We start from the raw sequence: 21,697 nt of genomic DNA, 5'->3' as shown, positions 1-21,697 counted from the left end.
ACACCTAACAATGCTCAGGGGTTAACCTTGGCTCTGCACTCAGGAATTACTCCTATCAGTACTTGGGGAACCATATGGGATGCCGGAGATTGAACCCCGGTTGGCTATGTGCAAGGTAAATATCACTTCGGCCCAAACCTTTGATTTTTTTAATTTAAGAATTAGGTGGAGATGGTATTCTTCCCAGTACCTGAAGAAAACTTTGTGAAAAAAATACATTATCACAAAAATATTTCATACATTTGCTACAGCTTGAACTTATAAAATTTTATTTAGAAATGTATTAATAATGATTTTAAAAATTACCCAGTTTTCAACTCTGCCACCATCTGGGCAAGCAATGTAAATATTTGCAAGCAAAGGCCAGGTAAAAACCTAGGTCCTCAGTATTTTGAAACCTGATAGTGCTGTCTTTCAGCATTGCCTGGGTTTCCCCTTCACTGTGCTCTTTTTAGCTTTTAAACAAGCATATAATACACTCAGGAAACATTAGCAGATGCTAAAACAATTTATTGGCTGATTTATTAAGCTACTGAGGATAATTATTTGAAAAATGGTGAGAGAAATCTAGACATAACATAAGTTAGAGAAATCAGGAATCGACCTTTGAAATAATGGCAGTAACTCTTTTCTCTTTGTTAACATACCAAACTAATTGAAAACAGATTAATGTCTATAAATGCCTTATAGCATTTCTCTTTCTCCCTCCCTCCCTCCATCCCTCCCTCCCTCCCTTCCTTCCTCCCTCCCTCCCTTCTTTCCTTCCTTTTCAAGGAAAGGTCAGGCAAAGCACTGAACCAAAATAATAATAATAACAGTAAAAATGAGAGCAAGAGTCACGTTGACTAGATTTGACAGACACAGGGAGGATATCAAATTTCTTTATTTGATGGCTAGAAGTTGGGATCTAATTTGAGAAAATACAGTTTTCTTTTTGATATACAATTAGTTTTCAGGGTGCAAAGAACTAAGTCACTTCCAGTTTAGTGTGACCATGTTTCTTAGTTTAGTGTGAATATGTTTCTGAATAGCCCTATTCAGGAAAGTCAACTATCAATTGGAAACACTGGCTAGGAAAACAGGGGGGACTTTGACTTTGTGATCCAATAACCTAGGATTCTAGTACCTTTAGCAAGGTACTATAGGTATATTTATACAGGCAATGTAGCAAAAGTAAGCTCAGCCTTTATTTATTTATTTATTTATTATTTATTCATACTATAGTGCTCTTGACTAATCAAGTAATGGAGTGCAACTGGAAAGAAGTGACTTAGTAATTAAAAAAAATACATCACTTATTTGAGAGGAACTGATAAATGGACACATACAAGGTAAGATAGATGAAACCTACTTGTACTGAGAGACCACTCTAGTACTGTAACACTGTCCTCCCGTTGTTCATCAATTTGCTCGAGCGGGCACCACTGACATCTCCATTCATCCCTGATGAGTACTAGTATAGCCCAATGGTGTCTGCTCACTCCAGGAACTCGAAGTGAGACTTGTTGTTATTGATTTTGGCATATTGAATATGCCATGGGGAGCTTGCCTGGCTCTACCATACAGGTGGGATACTCTCGGTAGCTTGCCAAGCTCTCTGAGAGGGACAAAGGAGTCAAACCCCAGTCAGCCGTGTGCAAGGAAAATGCCCTACCCACTGTGCTATCACTCCAGCCCTGAAAGACCAAGTTCAAAAAATTAATATGCATCTCCAAAGCTCTCTAGATATAGGGATTGACTCAAGTCATTCTGGATGCCATTCCTTTGGTAACTCTGAGGCCCTCTCCAGAGTTTGATAGCTATTATCACAAGTTCAGCCTAACAGAGCAGTACTTCCCTTCTGACAAGCAGATGTTAGAAAGAAACTTCTAGAGCCCAAACACCTCAGCTTTTTGTGAGGTTCTTCTAATCTCTGTTTTCTTTTTCTTCCCTCAACTGAGATGTATAATTTTTATATGTTTTAAGATTGCAATATTCACTTAAGATTATAACGTCCATCCACAATGCAGTTTCCTTCACTTCTATCACCATCAACTGACCTTTTCCTCCAACTTTGGTGAACTTAGTTCAGTCATCAGAATGTAATTGTTAGTCTTCCACTAGAGTTTTCTATTCATTGGATTTGATCCATGTAAGTTGTATAAATGATATAATTCAGTGTTTTTCTAGTTTTCTTTCTGACTTAATCTACTTAGCACAATACCCTTGATAGTCATGTTGTGGTAAAATGCAATATTACATCTTGTCTTTTAGGTGGGCAGTAACCCACTGAATGTATATGACATGACTACTGTATCTACTCATCTGTCCTTAGGTATTTGAGTCATTTCCAGACCTTGGTTATGGTGAATAACACTGAAAAGAAAATGAATTTGCATGGTTTTCTGTTTAGTGCTAAATTAATGGTTTTGAAAACTCCACATCCACCCTCTGTCTTTTACTGTCAATTTGTTTCAGGTCAAAGAAGTCCTGGCTATCTTGTCAAGTGACACAGTTGACTTGGGTCAAGTGGGGAGCACAGGATACAATCTCCAGAAAGAGCGTACCACCCTCCTGCTAAAAACTCACTCATCCATGGAAATGCCTGAGAGGGTTAGGAATTTTACAACCAGTCACAAGCACCTGTATAGAGTGGAAAATAGCATCACATCAGTCCCAGAAGCTGTTTCTGAAGGTTGATATTAAAGTCCACTTGATTTATACAGCACAGGAATTGGTTCCCACCATCCAAGTTCTCAATGAACCATGGACTCAGGCTGCAACAAGGAATTGCTTTTAAGAGAAGAAAACTCAGACTCAATTATAGGGACACATGGGAGAAAGACAGGGTAAAATTAGTAACATGGCCCTAGAAAAAGAATAACTAGAATGACACAAGGGTGGAACTAAGTGGTGCTAGTGACTTAATAACCAACGCTCTGCCATAAATCCTAGATGACAAATAATCTTGAAGACTGGACACCAGAAGATAATCATTTGAACATCCTCACCCCCGTTTTTCCAGCTCACCTCTTTTAAACTCTTTTTATTAAGAAAAGCTCACCCAGCCACAGCTTTATTTAAAGGAGAGGGGAGGTAGGGGCCTCAGTAATGGGTAATGCACTTTTGGGAACTAAAATATTAAAAACTTAACCTGAGATTTCCTAGTTCTGAAGTGGCCAAAGGCATGAAGATCACATCTCTTTGGATGAAAATCCTGAGTTCTTTGAAGAGAAGAAACTGAAACACCACTCAGATTCAGAAATCCAAAGCTCCACCCAGAGAAGGGTAGACCCCTAATAAAGGAGAAGCTACAGAAGCATCAGTGAAATTATGAGAAGACCATCAACAGTGCAAGACTTTACTGTGAGAAAGCCAAGAAGAAATTTTTGTTATACCCCATTTGGAGGAACTGTTCTCCCTTGAAGGGGCATCTCACTTAATGTTTATTTGTTTTGTTTCTCAACTCTGGAGATGTCTGTGTTCTCTCTCAGATATGTAGTTCTTTTCTCTTTCCTCACCTATTTCTAAATAAGTTTCAATAAAAACCTTTCTTGCTTTACCATTTCACCTCCTCCTGAAATTTGTTTTCGGTGAGGGAAAGGCAACAGACCCACACTGTCTGTGCTAACATTAGGACTCACCTAATATAGGGCAGGTTTTTCCCAAGTTCTGGTGGCCAAGGTGGTTGAGAAGAAAGGTTAAATCACCCTCTTCTCAGTCAAACTCCCTTGCTCTCCAATTATGAAGTCACCACATAAAAAGTGAAGAGTTTCTGACTTTCTCTGGCATCTATCTTTAGGGAGAGATCTCCCATAATTTGGCAACTCCCTTGTCTTCTTTTTCATCTTTTATCTTAAAATCATTACTGATTTTGGTAATTTGATCTCTGGTCCCTTGCTTGACTGCTTGAAAACAATCCCTGAGCATGTAGCCTGCGATAAAACTAGCCTTTACTCTTGTTTTCCATGAATGTTGCATTCCCTTACAAAATATAACTTAAGGAGAGCAAGAGTGAAGTAAAAGTAGTTTTATTTAGAGAAATGTGTGAGGAGAGAAACAAGCAAAGGAAGGGAGAGAAGAGAACGGTCGTTAAGAGAGAACACAGACTTCTCCAGAGAGAAAAAAAGCAAAGGGCAGAGGGTAAAACCTCCATCCAAGATGCAAAATGTGCCCTCCATGCCTTTGAAAGTTGGTTTTATAATAGCACTTTTCACACTGCCTTGTCTGGGGTCATCTACGTAGTATGGGGCTTTGTCAAGGGGAAGAGCCTTAGACTCGATGGAATTTTCATATTTTTATTACAATATTTCCTTTTTGTGTGTGTGTTTCATTTTTCTTGGTGCTGCCTTCTCCATTTCCAAAGAGATAGGTATTTGCAACTCAAAGGGATTCAGTTTTCTCCTCTTCTCATCAGCTTTTGGGTTATGGAATTTATTCTTGGTTTTACTTATTTTCTGCAAAGACTCATTACCAAGAACTCCCTTTATATATGTCTGAAACAAAATGAAACATATGCTTCTATTATTAAAATGTGAATTTCTAAAAAATTCATGAGTGTAAGAGGTTGGCTTTGGTCATATAAGTTAAAACTTTCAACTAAGTTGAGGTAGTATTTTGAATTCCAGGCCACATCTCACACTGTCATCATGTTTACGAAAGAGATAAAAAAATTTTCACAAAATTTATTTCATTGTACTTTTTTTTGATAATTCCATTAGCCATTGTGTTGTGACAAGCAACATAAGATAAATTATTTTGTGCCTGCTAAGGGAGTAGGCATGGGTGGGGTGGGGTGTAGGTGTTGAGAATATAGGGACATGGTAGAATGGTAGAGAAAAGGTCATTGTGGGGTTAGTAATGAAACACTGAATGCCCATAAAAACAATATTAAGAACAACTTTGTAAACCAAGGTGGTAAAAAGAAGTAATAAAATAAATGTTTGTAACAATTAATGTAACAAGCTCTATTTGCAGTACATAAAGTATTAAATGAATTTAAAAACTTGGAAGAATACAAGGTACCTGCCATTTGGAATCCAACCAGATTGTGAATCACAAAATATTTGAGTAAAAACAGTCCCTCTTCCAGTTGTTTTTAAGTAATCTGTCTTTTGTTTGGTTGTTTAGTTTATATTATTTCTTTACTTAGTTTGCAATGGTAAAAGTCAAACCCAAGACCTCACACATACAAAGCATACACTCTAACAATAAACCATATTCCCAGTTGTCTCTTTTTTTAGAATTGTCCCATTTTAAACTCCCTTTCATTTATCCTCTCCAGTTGTATTAATATTAATGTCCATTAATATTCAAAAATTAAAAAAGGTAAAATAAGAGGACATAGGGATAGCAGAAATCTTGTCAGACGGATTGATCCAAACTTAAAGGGTTTTAAGATGCCTGCTCATTTGGGGAAAATGCAATCAATGACTTATAAATCTCTGTCATTTAATATGTCATGATGGGCAGTTCATGCTGCTCACTAATACAAAAGCAATTGCTGATAATTGTTCTGGATTTCAATGTCTAATTAAACTAAGTGGCTAGATTTGCATATAATAAACAATAGCAGTGACTTGCATCCCTAGTCCTACAGGCATAATCATCTTCACAATACAATATCATTAAAACTTGCATGCTAATTATAGCTAATTGTTCCATGAAAATAGAAGCCATTTTATTCAGAAAATAGACTTTCTCCCCAAAACTTAAATTCTGCTGTTCGTCTGAACAGATCAAAGATGCTTAAGTCACTTCAAAAGAAAAACTGTTCTGGAAAGATTTGGGGATTTTTTTTCCAAGTTATAAAAATGAAACCTAGATTTCTCTACAGAGAGGATTCAGACCTGCTGTCAAAGCGAACCAATTAGATTCAACTTGCTTATTAACTGTATTTGTTGGCAAAATTGCCCAATTAGAAATGAGTAAGTGTTCACCTTTCTTGTTGGTTAAATAAACATGATTAATAGCATTAAATACTAGAATGACCCCTTTGAAATCATTCTCTAATTAATCCTAGAGGGTCACATTAAACAGTCAAATATTGAACATTTTGATCTGGACACCAAAGTGGCCTCTTCAAAATACCTATTTTCAATGCTAAATAGACTAAATCTAATGAACGATTGTTAACAATCAAATGGAAAAAAATATATCAAAATTAATGCTATGAGTACATGGCTTGTTAGAACTTCACTTCGTTTATTCAGGGTTTAGGTGACCCAGACAGGGAGTTGGGGCTAGTCCCAGCACTGTGGTCAGGTAAGCGCCCAAAGTGTCCTCAGGGAACCATGTGGGACTGAAAGAGGAAGTCTCAGCTACTCCTTGCCAGTGAGATAGAAAGCCACACTCCACTTTGTGCCTCAGGGTCATAAGTTTACAACCTTGTAAGAAAAAATATGCCAGACCCCAAGGGCACTGACATAACCGCCCAGAGCACAGATGCAAAGTGAGTGTTAATGGCTGGGTTTCCCTTCTGTACCTCCCCTGCTTGCTCAAGGCCTTGAGAAGGCACTGGAAGGAGCACCCAGGCATGGCGGCAGGAGGGCACAGGGCTTAGAAACCTCTCGCTGAAGGGGATCGGGGTTCCAAGTCCAGGGAGCAGTCCCAGCTTGTGACCCTCAGTGCTGAATTCCTTGTATGAGAGCCCTCCGGCCGAGTCCCTTGTCAGAGTATGTTTTGAGTCAGTGGCAGAGCTCAGGCTTGTGGTCACTTAACACCCACTTGGGGAGCCTCTGCTTTTCTTTCCACTTTCTAAAACATTTTTTCTACTTTCCAACTCTGAATCTGAACATCTTTATTAGTCAATACTTTCACGGGATAGGGAAAGAACAGAGTGGGCCAGCAGACTCAGCCTCATCTGCATCAGGTATCAAATGGAAATCTGCCACAAGCAAACTAAGTGCCACAATTCCTCTGCTTGCTTTCTCTGGCCCAACACTTCATCTATTTTGCATAACAGTAATGCAACATATACCCACCCTGAACAATCCTCTTTAGCTTGTTTTTATTTTATTTTATTTTATATTATTAGTGAAACAAAATGAGGTACAGTTATAGACTTACAAATTTTTGTGCTTTAGTTTCAGCTATACAATGATCAAGTACCCATCCCTCCACCAGCGCCCATCCTCCACCATCACGGGTCCCAGCATCCCTCCCACCCTCCCATTCTCCCATCCCACCCTGCCTCTGTGGCAGGGCATTCCCCCTTTTTCTCTCTCTCTTCTTTTGGGTCCTGTGTTTTGCAAGAGAGGCAATGACTGGCAGTCATGTTTGGCCTATAGTCTACTTTCAGCATCCTTCTCCCACCCTTGGAGGATCCTCACAGCACCCTTTATTTGGTGCTCTCTTCTCTATCTGGGCTTCCTTTTCCCCTAGCACGTGTGGGTGGCCTCCAAGTCATGGAGCAAAATTCCTGGTACTAACCTTAGCCACTCCTGGGTGTTGGTCTCCCATTTTGTTACTTTATGTTCCCCAGGTGAATGCAATCTTTCTGTGTCTATTCCTTTCTTTCTGACTCATTTCGCTTAACATGATACTTTCCATGTAGCACCACTTGTATGTAAATTTCATGACTTCATCTTTTCTAACAGCTAGATAGTACTCCATTGTGTAAATGTACCAAAGTTTCTTTAACCAGTCATCTGTTCTCGGGCACTCAGGTTTTTTCCAGATTCTGGCTATTGTAAAGAGTGCTGCAATGAACAAACAATTGCAGATGTCACTTCGACTATACTTTTTTGCCTCTCTGGGATGTATTCTGGTATTGCTGGGTCAAATGGGAGATCAAATTTTATTTTATTTTTGAGCCACATGGATGTGTTCAGGGATTGTTGTTGACTTTGCACCTAGGGATCACTCCTGGTGGCTCTCGGAGCCACATGCGATGCTAGAGGTAGAACCATAATAGGCAAGGGGCTTATTCCCTGTATTAGCTCTCATGCTTGCAACATTTTTAAAATGGTATTTAATAACATAAGCAAACAGCAACATCAAAAAAACTACTAAGAGAGATTCAGATGTATAAGGGAAATCTCCATTTTCAAATGGATATCTCTCCCCATGCTTGGAAGTTGAGAATGACAAAATGTTTAAAATCAGAGGAAGTCAAGGGCTGGAGTGATAGCACAGTGGGTAGGGTGTTTGCCTTGCACGCAGCTTACAGGGTTGGATTCCCAGCATCCCATATGGTCCCCAGAGCACTTCCAAAAGTAATTCATGAGTGCAGAGCCAGGAGTAACCCCTGTGCATTGCCAGGTGTTATCCAAAAAGCAGAAAAAAAAGAGGAAGTCATTTACTTACCTACCTGACCACTCCACAGCTCTACCTTTCTAGGCTAATTCAGGTAGTAAAAAATATTTTAAATTAATAAGCATTTCTAGATGTGATTTGTTTGTAGAAAAAATGATATCAGAGAAAAACAAAGGTTTTTAGTATCAGGAAAGGTTTAAGCAAAAAGATTTTTCAGAAAAGATTATATTTTGTTTTGTTTTGCTGTTTAGTTCCGTAATTGAAGCCTGATAAGGGAAATATAAATGCTACTTCTGTCACATGGAACTTGTTCAGCCCATAAATTATAATTTGTGATCACTCTTGAGATTTCATTCAAAGTCTGGGATAAGAAAGTAAAGGAATAGATGTGGGGGGAGAGGTAAGTAGGGAAGTGAAAAGTAAAGTATAATAATCAAGGAGTGAAGAAAGGGAATGAGCCTGCTTGGTTGTCATGCTTTTGTAGACAAATTGTCTCATCTTTACCATCTTTTGCTTTTATTACTATTGGTATTTCCTTCTAAAAGAACTGATATGGATATCAGTTCAAATGGATATCTCTCCATTTGAATGTGACTTTTGGATTTCAAAAATGACCAGTTTATAACTATTTGATAGCATACAGGTTATTTAAAATTGTCTTAAACACACACAGACACACACACACACACACACACACATCACACCAAGTGCAAGTCATTCATTTGTACATTGGCTTCAAGCCAGAGTTCCCCATCTATTTCAAAAGTAAACATAAAAGTAGCAAACCCAGATGGAATTTACTTATTTTTTCTCTACCCAACTACCTTTTCTTTTCTTAGCACAAACCCCTGCAAAAAGACTCTTACAAGAAAACTTGTAATGTATAAAGGTATAAAAGGCTTACCTAGGGTAGTGTATTTTTTTATATTTTTTTGCTTTTTGGGTCACACCCAGCAATGCACAGGGGTTACATCTGGCTTTGCACTCCTGGCAGTGCTCAGGGGACAATATGGAATGCTGGGAATTGAACCCGGTTGGCCGAGTGCAAGGCAAATGCCCTTAGCCACCGTGCTATCGCTCTAGCCCTGGTGTCTTCATTCTTAACTGGGTTGGATTCCCATTATCTTTTTACTCTCACACACTTCACTATTTCAATTTTTTTTAGATTTGAAAATGAAAATATGAATAACACAATGTCATTTGATGGCAAAGACATATAAAATAATTATGTGAGGGAGCCAGAGGCAGTACAGTCAGGAAGGTTCTCAGCTAGTATGTTGTTGACAAAAGTTTGATTTCAGGCACCACATAAGTTCCCCCAAGCTGTACCAGGAGTCATCCTGAGCACAGAGTCACCTGAGTACCATTGGATGTACCCCAGACACCAAGAACATTTTTTTCCAGAAAAACAAAGAAACGAAAAAAATAATTATGTAAGGATATATCAGAGGATGAAACAGCAGGCAAGACACTCGCCTTGCATTTGGCCTACCTGGATTCAATCCCCTGAGCATTGTTAGGAGTGATTCTTAAACACGGAGTCAGAAAAAAATAATAAAAAGCCCCGAATACAACCAGGAGTGGCAACAAACCTAACAAAACAAAACAAAATGATTGTAAGGTAGCTGTGAAGAGAGCTCAGAAGGGCAGAGCACATGCTCTGTATTGTTGAAGCCCAGAGTTATGTCTATCCCTAGCTCCAAAAGTCTCTTTCTCCACCCTCAACCTTTCCAACAATGATCCATCAGGCCTGCAGCAAACAAAAAGTACAGGGTATAGCCTCGGGAAACTCCAAAGTACCAGTAGAAGGAGCCTATTTTACAAAAATACACTTAGAAATAGTAAGTGTAAAATAGATATAGGTTTCTATAATGGCAATCATATTTCAGAATGTAGATATATCATATTAACATGTTGTACATGTTGTACACCTTAACTTTATTTCAAATTCTAAATAGAAATTAAAACATATTGGGGCTGGAACAACTATACAGCAGGTAGGGCATTTGCCTTGCACGTGGACAACTCGGGTTTGATTCCCAACATTTTATATGGTTTCCCGGGAGTAATTCCTGAGTGCAGAGCCAGAAGTAACCCCTGAGTATCGCTGGGTGTGACCCGTAAAGAAAAAAAATATATATATATATTACATATATATGTGTGTGTATCACTTAATCACTTAGCTTCCCGTTAGTCGTCGATTTGCTTGAGCGGGCGCCAGTAAGGTCTCCATTTGTCCCTGTCGCGTGCTACTGTAGCCCAGTGGCATCTGTTCACTCCAGGAACATGAAGAGCCTCAAACCGATCGTTTGTGATCTTGACGAAGAAGTCTGACCATCTGGTAGGTGGGCAGCCACGCGGTCTTTTGATATCCTGTGGAATCCAGTCGGTAACAGCTCTAGTCCAGCGGTCGTCTTTAAATCTCATTAGGTGACCAGCCCATCTGATTTTCGACACCTTGGCAAATGAGACAGCGTCCCTGATTCTTGATCGTCAACAGATGTCAGAACTCCGGATTCTTTTTCTCATTTGAGTGAAACGTGATATTCCAAGCATAGCTCTTTCTATTCTTCTTTGGGAGACCTGAATAGCGTTCTCATCTTGTTTGCGTAGGGCCCAGGTCTCTGAGGCATATGTTAATGCAGGAAGAACAGTGGAATAAAAGAGATGTGCCCGGAGCCGGAGGTTCTTCGTTCCTCTTAACTATTTCTTCAACGTTCTTGAAGGCGCTCCAAGCCGCTCTCTTCCTCCTGCGCAGCTCGGGTGCCAGGTCATTAGTCATGTTGACCTCTCGACCTAGGTACACATAGCTGTTCATTCGGAGATGGTCGTTCCATTGAGAGCGAATGGGGCATCAGGAACAAGGCTGTTTCTCATCATTGTCTTCGTAAGATTCAGCTGTAGTCCTACCTTTCCACACTCACGGTCAAAGTCGGCCAGCATTTGTGCCGCTTGGCTGATGTTTGGTGTTATTAAAACAATGTCATCAGCAAAGCAGAGGTGGTGTAGTTGCCGACCATCTATATTCACTGCCATTCCTTCCCATTCCAGTCGTCGCATGATGTTCTCGAGGGTGGCACTGAAGAGTTTCGGTGAAATGGTATCACCCTGCCGCACCCCTCTCTTGACATCAACGATCACTTCTTTGTAGAATGGTGAGATCCTGGTAGTAAATCCGCAATACAGCTCACGGAGGATCCTGATGTATTGGGCTTGAATGCCCTGATTGGCTAGGGCTTCAATGACCGCTTCCGTCTCAACAGAATCAAAGGCCTTCTTTAAATCAATGAACGTTAAACAGAGCGGCATCTTGAACTCCCGAGAAACCTCAATGAGCTTGGTTATCGTGTGGATATGGTCGATGGTGCTGAATCCTTTGCGGAACCCTGCTTGCTCGCATGGTTGTCCTTCATCTAGTGTTCTGCCAATCCTATTCAGGATGACTCGAGTGAACAACTTGTAGATGACAGACAATAGGCAGATCGGGCGATAGTTGCCAATGTCATGGATGTCTCCCTTCTTGAACAGTAGTACGGTCCTGCTGGTTTTCCATTGGGATGGAACCTTGCATTCAGACATGTAGTGAGTGAAGAGCCGAGCCAGTGTATTGATGAGTACCGACGGCAGGTTCTTCAGGTGTTCAGGTCTGACCTTGTCTGGGCCGGGTGCTGTTTGTTTCTTTACCGACAAAATGGCGTGTCGGATTTCGGAAGGGAGAACATTGGGAACGACATATCCATCCTGTGGAATTTGGTATGTCAGCAAGTGGACATGGCTATCAAAGAGATATGAGTAGAAGTCATGGATAATCTTCTCCATTGCCGTTCTGGAGGATGTGATGGATCCATCAGGACATCAGAGGGCAGTCATCTTGGTCTTGTAGTTGGCGAAGGACAGGCGGGTGTTACGAATACTTTTCTCGGCTTCTGCCGCATCTACCAGTACTTCTGCTCTTCTCTCTTTGAGGTCTTCCTTGATCGCATCTCTGCACTGCTTTGCGAGCTCGGACGTTAGCCTGCGGTTGCCTGAGTCATGCGCCAAACCACGCTGGCGAATTAGCTCAAGAGTTTTCGAAGACAGGCGATTTTTTGTGGCTATCTCTCTCTTGGTGTTCCTCGCACATTCATGGAGGTGCTGAACCAGTCGATCATATTCCTCGTCAATGTTGTCAACAATGGTATCTTCCCATGTTGCCGCAATAGTACCAAAGAGTTCTCAGTTGGTGGTCATTCTGGGAGTTCTCTTTTTGAACTTTGCAGCCCTTTCTCCCCGCTCTGTGAAGTAGAATTTTGCACGAAGGAGACAGTGGTCCGATCCCATTCGAAATTTTGGGACAACAGCGACATCAGTCAGGCAAAACCGTCGATTGAATATGATGTGGTCTATTTCGTTGTGGAATCATCAACCAGGAGACTCCCATGTCCATCGTTTAGATTCTGCCTTCTGGAACTGTGAGTTACCATGAATGGTCTTGGTCGACATGATGAACTCAGACAGTCTCTCACCCTGTTCGTTCCATTCTAGGCCATGGGTCCCGATGTGAAGTTCTTCAGCTGATCTTCTCGGTCCTATCTTGGCATTAAAATCACCCACAATGATCTTGTAGAAGGTGTGGTCTTCTTTATAGTACTTCTCTAGCTCCATGTAGAACTTTTCGATTTCTCTTTCATCATAGTGAGATGTTGTTGCGTAGACAATGAAGATAGAAACTGTAGACAGTGAGCCACATCTATTCAAATGTAAACATCCGATTCGGGTTGTTATGTGTGTGTATACATATATATATATATGTATGTGCATATATAGAGAATGTATATATATAGATATATATTATATTATATAAAGATATACATTATATATAGATATACATTATATATATATCTATATATATACACACACATACACACACATATATATGTATATATATGTATGGATATATATAGAAACTGCAGGCAGTGAGCCACATCTATTCAAATGTAAACGTCCTATTCGGGTTGTTATGTGTGTATATATATATATATGTGTGTATGTGTATATAGAGAGAGAGACAGAGAGAGAAATTAAATATACACAAACTCTCAAAACATACAAAAAAGAGTAATGCCCCAAAAATACTCTTTTAAACTCAATATTATTTATACAAAATCGCAAATTAAATGAAGTTATATACTACACTGCAGATTTCTATACAGAAGGCAGAAATAACTTATATCTAGGAAAAATAATTCTCAAAATTATACTCTATTGTCCTGTAGGAAATTAATTTGTTTCATTTTGAACCTAGTAATTATATCTAAATATTCCTTCATTAAGTTGCTTATACTGAAATAGTTCCTCAAATACTCCTTGAATTAATCATATTCTCTAGAATTTTTCCCAATAAAAAATTGAGCATAATCTTTACTGCCTTTATGTTTACATAAAAATCAGAGTTTAAACATATTGGACATTTTACTTTGACAGTAATCAATTTTGTTACATATTAGTACTTACATTGTTTAATCAGCTATTTTTGTTCCAGTGTAAAGTTTGTATCATTGGATTTTCAGAACCAGTGCCTTTTGTTCCCCCTAATCTGCAACATACAGCATCATTCCCTGCATTTAATAGGTATTCAATAAATTCTCTTTTTATGTTTCTGAATTTACTTTCATGACTCTACTCATAAATCATCAGAGCACAATCATTATCATTTTGTCTCAGAGGTATATATTTGTCTCTCCTTAATTTGGCACCTGTGTAACTAAATAGGCTTTATTTTAATCCATTTTACCTAACATAAAATGGGTCATAACCTGTTTCATCTCGCTTTATAAGTACATGAATATTCTGAGGAAGATTTTGATGTTGAAGAGAGGTTTTTGTTTAGCTCCAGATAGATAAATATCTGTATCTACACCCTCAGAAAGATGAGTGTAGATACAGATTTTTATCTATGCAGACAGAGTGCCTGGCAAGCTACTGAGAGTATCTCGCCCGCACAGCAAAGCCTGGCAAGATACCTGTGATGTATTCGATATGCCAAACACAGTAACAAGTCTCACAATGGAGACATTACTGGGCCTGCTCAAGTAAATAGATGAACAATGGGAGGACAATGCAGACAGATATATAATAGATGTAAATACAGATTAAGTATACAGATGCACATAAAATATATATGATTACTTTGAGTAATCAATCTTGTTCCATATTATTACATTGTTCAATAGACTATTTTTAATATGTTTATATATATATGAAGGTCATGCAATTTTTAGTCAGGAGCGGAAAACAATTGCTAAAAGAAAGCAAAGTCATCTATACATGTTCCACATACTCACCATGCATAAACATCGTTAATTTAACAACACAATTTGAACTAGCTTTTTAGCACATAAAACTGCTGAATAATTTTATTTTTCTGAAATTGGAATTTTTTCTGGACTAACAATTTATAGCCAATATGTGACAAAAGACAAGAAAAGGACATTAACAACATTAACTCAAAATAGGTTTTGATGGTATTGGGAAATTTAGGTTATTTCAAAATAAATCAAAGATATCCATGTTGTCTCATAGAAAATTCCATGTTTAATGAGACTTCAAATATCATACTTGATCAGTTTCTCATGTCTTCTTCTCATCCATACTTCTTAGAAAGGATTTTTGTTGGCTATACATGGATTTTATCTATCAACTGATTAAATTATTATAATAGCTACAAGTTTTGCTCGATTTGCTCGAGCGGGCCCAGTAACGTCTCCATTGGAGACTTTGTTGTTACTGTGTCTGGCATATCGAATACTCTCGGTAGCTTGCCGGGCTCTCCGAGAGGGGCGGAGGAATCGAACTTGGGTTGGCCATGTTGGCTGCGTGCAAGGCAGACGCCCTACCCGCTGTGCTATCGCTCCAGCCCAGTTTTAAATAGTGCAATTATTTTTTATAACTTTCTACTACTTAAGACCTTCATTTTTTAAAATTTTTTTTTATTATTTTTTGCTCGAGCGGGCCCAGTAACGTCTCCATTGGAGACTTTGTTGTTACTGTGTCTGGCATATCGAATACTCTCGGTAGCTTGCCGGGCTCTCTGAGAGGGGCGGAGGAATCGAACTCGGGTCGGCCATGTTGGCCGCTTGTAAGGCGAACGCCCTACCCGCTGTGCTATCCACAGAGGCAGGGTGAGATGGGAGCGATGGGGTTGGGAGGGATATTATCCATGGTGGTGGAAAATGGGCACTGGTGGAGGGATGGGTATTTGATCATTGTATAATTGAAACCCAAGCACAAAAAATTGTAAATCTACAACTGTACCTCATGGTATTTCACTAAAAATAGTGAAATATTTCACTAAAATAGTGAAATACCATGAGGTACAGTTGTAGATTTACAATTTTTTGTGCTTGGGTTTCAATTATACAATGATCAAATACCCATCCCTCCACCAGTGCCCATTTTCCACCACCATGGATAATATCCCTCCCACCCCCATCGCTCCCATCTCACCCTGCCTCTGTGGCAGGGCAATCCCTTGTGTTCTCTCTCTCCTTTTGGGTGTTGTGGTCTGCAAAAGAGGCTTTGAGTGGCAAACATGTTCAGTCCATAGTCTACTACCAACATGCATCTCCCCTCCTGGGAGGATCCTCCAAACACCCTTTATTTGGTGCTCCCTTCTCTATCTGAGCTGCCCTTTCCCCTAGAATGCCCGGCTGGCCTCTAAGCTATGGAGTAATCCTCCTGGTGTTGATCTCAGCTATTCTTGGGTATTAATCTCATATTTTGTTTCTTTATATTTCCCAGATGAATGCAATCTTTCTATGTCTATTCCTCTCTTTCTGACTCATTTCGCTTAGCATGATACTTTCCATGTTATACCACTTGTATATAAATTTTATGACTTCATCTTTTCTAACAACTACATAGTACTCCATTGTGTAGGTGTACCAAAGTTTCTTTAACCAGTCATCTGTTCTTGGGCATTCAGGTTTCTTCCAGTTTCTGGTTATTGTAAAGAGTGCTGCAATGAACAAACAAGTGCAGATATCACTTCGACTATACATTTTTGCCTCTCTGGGATATATTCCCAGGAGTGGTATTGCTGGGTCAAACGGGAGCTCAATTTCTAATTCTTTGAGAATCGTTCATACTGTTTTCCAGAAAGGCTGAACCAGTCAACATTCCGACCAACAGTGAAAGAGTGTCCCTTTCTCGCCACATCCGTGCCAGCATCGGTTGCTTTAGTTCTTTTGGATGTGGGCCAGTCTCTGAGATGTGAGATGGTATCTCATTGTGGTTTTAATCTGCATCTCCCTGATAATTAATGATGTAGAGCATTTTCTCATGTGCTTTTTTGCCATTTGGATTTCTTCTTTGAGAAAGTCTCTGTTCATTTCATTGCCCCATTTTTTTATGGGGTTGGATGTTTTCTTCTTGTGGAGTTCAACCAGTATTCTGTATATCCTTGATATCAACCCCTTGTCAGATGTGTGTTCAGAGAATATCCTTTCCCATTCCGTAGACTGTCTTTTTATTTTGGTCACTGTTTCTTTTGAGGTGCAGAAGCTTCTTAGTTTAAGATAGTCCCATTTATCTATCTCTGTTTTGACTTGCTCGACCAGTGGCATGGTATCTTTGAAGATACCGTTAGCTTCAATGTCATGGAGAGTTTTGCCAACTTTGTCTTCAATGTACCTTATGGTTTCTGGTTAAGATCTTCATTTTAAAAATATCATTCTCCAATATTTGTTAAATAAAATGCATTTTATTTTAGAAAGCAATTTTATTCTTTTCACAGTATTAAACAGTTTAATAATTACATATATCTTTTTTAATGACTTTTAGGTGACAATTCTTAAAAACATTGTTGTAGTTGAGGTAAAAATGGTTACTAAAGTGCTGATGTTCTGGTGTGCGAATTTTACTGTACCTCCACCTTCATTCACGAAAGTGCCAAAGAGCCTTCACAATTGTCCTTGTATCACTTACGGTCTACTTCTTTGAATATTCCCCTTTTCTAATATCCACCTCCTTGGCAATCTCAGTTTGTAGTCAGAATTCAAGGGTTTGTTATCATTAAATACTCTAGATTCCTCTAATTTGTTTCTTTATAACTGGTATAAATATGAGTGAGATTTTTCTTGACTTGTCCTTCTCCCTCTGAGTTATTTCACTGATGACTTTAGCTTCATTCAAGTTGTAGCAAAAGGCAAGGTTTATTTTTTATCATAGCTGAGTAGTATTGTATTGTGTATATCTGTGACAATTTCTTAATACAATCATTGGTTGTTGGGCCCTTGGGTTGTTTCCAGCTTGGCTAATGCAAATAGTGCTGTAATAAAATAGGTGTGCATGTCTTTTTGGTTTAATGATTTTGTTTTCTCGGAAGCAGAGAACAAGAAATTGAATTGGGAATATTATTATTAATTATTATAATTAATAATGAGAAATCACCATGCCGGTTTTCCATAAAGAACAAACAACATTCTCTCTAGCAATGTGAATGATTTTTTTCAATGCCTTCTTACCATCACGGTATTTATGATAAAGGCCATTTTTATTGTGGGGGTGATATCTTATTTTCAGTTTCACTTGCATTTCCTTAATAAGCGAATGTGAATTTGAATACTTTTTCATGTACCTACTGGCTTCCACATCTTGTGTAGGAAAGTATCTTTTCATTTCTTTTTATTTTTTGTTGTTGAGCTGGTATGAGTGCTGTATAGATCCTGAGTATTAGTCCTCTCTCAAATGCAGGTGACCAAATGTTTCACCAATTAATTAAGTACTAAGTAAAGTAAAGGCCCTCCCGTTGATCATCGATTTGCTCGAGCGGGCCCAGTAACATCTCCATTGGAGACTTTGTTGTTACTGTGTTTGGCATATCGAATACGTCACCGGGAGCTTGCCGGGCTCTGCCGTGCGGGCGAGATACTCTCAGTAGCTTGCCGGGCTCTCCGAGAGGGGCGGAGGAATCGATCTCAGGTTGGCCATGTTGGCTGCGTGCAAGGCAAACGCCCTACCGCTGTGCTATTGCTCCAGCTTTTATTTACATTTTAGTCCTAGTTTCTTTCACAGTACAAAAAATTTTAGTTTAATAAAATTGCATTTACTTTTACTTTCTATGCCAATGCAGTTTAATTACTGAAGATATATCAAAGGTCTGATTTATGAAGAAATTGGCCTATGTTTTCCTTAATACCCTGTACGGATTACGGTCTACTATCAATGTCTTAGTCTACATTTTAAGTTAACTTTTGTACATGTTGTGAGATAGGCCTGCCTGTCCCTTCCTCCCTCCTTCCATCCTTCCCTTCCTCCTCTGTCTCCATTTCCTTCCTCCTTCCTTCCTTTCCTTCCTTCCTTCCTTCCTTCCCTCCCTTCCTCCCTCCCTCCCTCCCTCCCTCCCTCCCTCCCTTCCTTCCTTCCTTCCTTCCTTCCTTCCTTTTTTCCTTCCTCCCTTCCTTTAGTTTTCCCAGCTCCATTTGCTGAAGAGACTTTCTTGTCTCTTGTGAAGATAAGACTGTGAAAAACTCACTTTGTGCCTTTTAATTAATTAATTGCCCATACATCTAATTAATTAATTGCCCATACATCTTTGGGTTAATTTTGTGTTCTCAAGTCTATTCCATTGGTGTGAGAGTTTACTTTTATTCCAGAACCATACTCTTTCAATTACTATAGGTTTATAGTATAGTTTGAAGTCAGAGAATGGGATGCCTTCATTTTTTTTCTTGTTATTGCTTTGGCAGTTCAGGGGGTTATGACTTCATACAAATTTTAGTAGTGTTTGTTTAATATTCTTGAACAATGCCATCAGACTTTGATATGAACTGCACTGAATTCAAATAGTGATTTGGGTAGCATTTTTGAAACTTCTGTTATAATTTTATGTTATTAAAATGGAAAAACAAAGTGTTTTTCAATAATTTTATCTTCCATGCATTCCATACTACATCCCAGTGTCTTAGATCATTTGCTTTAAAATTATAGCTCAAGGACTCAAGAAAAAAATTAATGTCTTTTAAAAAAAAGCATGAATAAAATCTTCCAAAATTCCACATTTTATAGTTAAAAAAATACTTTCCAACCTCATATCACTTTATAGATTTTCAAGCATAAAAGAAAACTAAAAACTGTGAAAAACACATTTCCTAGGCAAATAAAACATTAATAAAATGGAAAGACAGCAGAAATACTACTTTGTGAAATTGAAGTCTTTATACCTCACTTTTTACTAGAATTATAAATATTTCATTCACAAAATAGTAAATGCCAGCTAGCTGACACTCAGATAGTGGGAAATTTGGTTACATGGCACCAGGAAACCATACAGGAGTTAAACATCCATAAAAGACAGAGGACTTTGCCTAAGCACAAAACACATGTGCATAAGTCAGTATCTTAGTCACTCAGCTTTTATTGATTCTCTGCTGACTTATAATTTCAGATATCAAATTTCCCCTTCCATGGTATATTGAGGCACCAAGTCATAAAAACAGGTGAGAAACCAAGCCAAAATACATTTTAGTCTTTGTACTATAAAATTTAAATAGAATATTCTTTTCAATGTAGGAACTAGGCACAAATTACCGACCACTCTAGAAAATTCAGGCTTTTATAAAATGCAAATACAAATCAACCAGTATAGTTTGCTACTAAAAGCAAGGGGGTCGATCACCAAGGGTTGCTTTAAATCTCTCATCTCACTGTTTCACCAGTGAAGAGTCACTCTGGCATAAATAACATCAAATCCGAGCCACTTCACTGACTTCCACTCCAAAACTCCTATTTTAAAATTCTCCTTTGTAAATATGTCACCCTAAAATTTTCATTTTCAAACACTACAAGATTATTATATTATAATGATTTCTCATCCTATAACAGGATTAATATATCTAATTTAAAACTCCTATTTTAAAATTCTCCTTTGTAAATATGTCACCCTAAAATTTTCATTTCCAAACACTACACGATTATTATATTATAATGATTTCTCATTCTATAACAGGATTAATATATCTAATTTCTGATCAGCTGATTTTCCTGGATAACTTTTTAGTCCAGTATGAGTTTAGTGACTGATAAGCTTTCATTAACAAACACAAGACAGGGAATACCTAAACTTTACAAATCAAGCACGGACACTAAAAAATGCACAACAATCTAGGTTAATGTATTCTTCTCTATTTCAAAAAAATCTAAGAATGTTCCTATTGAGGATAAAGAATGAAAATACAATTATTGTTAAAAATGACCATGGATTTATTGTATATAAATCCATATATATATGATTATGATCTCTGATGATACTCAGGGGTCACTCCTGGCTCTTCATACAGGAATTACTCCTGTTGGTGCTCTGTGGACCATATGGGATGCCAGGGATTGAACCCAGGTCAGCTGCAAGCAAGACAGGCTCCCTACCTTCTGTACTATCTCTCCAGCCCCAAGTGATTGACATCATTTTCAATGGTATTGAGTACAATCAATTTAAGAAAACATGGAGTTATGTAATAGATCTTATAGATGATTCTACCCAAATTAAATAATTTCTTAAAGTTTTGGAAAATTAACAAAACTTTCTAGAACTATACTGCACACATGATATATATTCCCAAGGTTCTAAATAGTCAAGATATCAACCAACATACTGTGCACACACAATAATCAGTTTAGTTTTCAAATTGCTAAGAATCACTCGCCTTGCCCTAAAATCATTCACAGCTCAAAAAACTAATGTTTTGCAGGACTGAAGTGACAGTGCAGTGCCTAGGGTGTTTACCTGCCTTGCATATACAACCTACTCAGATTCAATCCCGTTCAATCCCTGGAAACCCCTCTGGATTCTTTGAATCCCACCCAGGAGTGATTACTGAGTGCAGAGCCAGAAGTAAGCCGTGAGCACCACCCCCATGCCCTCTTTTTAAATGGGAAATAAAAGAAAGAAATTTATGTTTTGCAAGTGGTAAGTAAATTCTCAGGTTTTGCCTTTTTTTAATCAAACTTAATTTTGCTTCTAGCTCTGCAATTTTCTAGCCTTGTGATCCTCTACAAATTAACATCCTGACTCTAAATTTCTTTGTTAAAATAAGACAATTGTATTGACCCCATGAAGCTAGTATGATTACCATACAGAGTACTTAGCAATTTGTTTGTGGTATGAACAAAATGTTCAGTGCATAGACTAGCAAGATGAGACTGTATTTTCTGCTTTTTTAGTTATTATAATTGGGTTTATTAGCAACTCTCCCAGTCTGCAGATGAGAAGATCAAGGTTCAGAATTTTGTTTTAATTACTAAAGTGATCTAATTGGTAAATGGGAGCTGTGATTCAAATCCAAGCAAGTGAGCCCTTCTCAATTTTCTAGCTAAGCAACGAATAATAACAAAACTGAAGACAATGAAAGTTTCTAGAACCATGTAGAATTTGAACTTTCAACAAGGAATTATTATACAGACATATTTTGTTTTTCCTTAAGAGTCA

The 21,697-nt window shown here is 38.4% G+C and overlaps 1 protein-coding gene across 2 annotated transcripts in view; it reads right to left on the bottom strand.

The window, feature by feature from the left end:
- Positions 1 to 21,697, bottom strand: part of MACROD2 (mono-ADP ribosylhydrolase 2) — a 2,391,823-nt gene that overhangs the window by 968,747 nt on the left and 1,401,379 nt on the right. The window lies entirely within an intron of this gene.

Source organism: Sorex fumeus, unplaced genomic scaffold, assembly GCF_029834395.1.
Source record: "Sorex fumeus unplaced genomic scaffold, SorFum_2.1 ptg000044l, whole genome shotgun sequence".
Classification (NCBI taxonomy): Eukaryota; Metazoa; Chordata; class Mammalia; order Eulipotyphla; family Soricidae; genus Sorex; species Sorex fumeus.
This window is presented reverse-complemented; position numbering and strand designations above follow the sequence as displayed.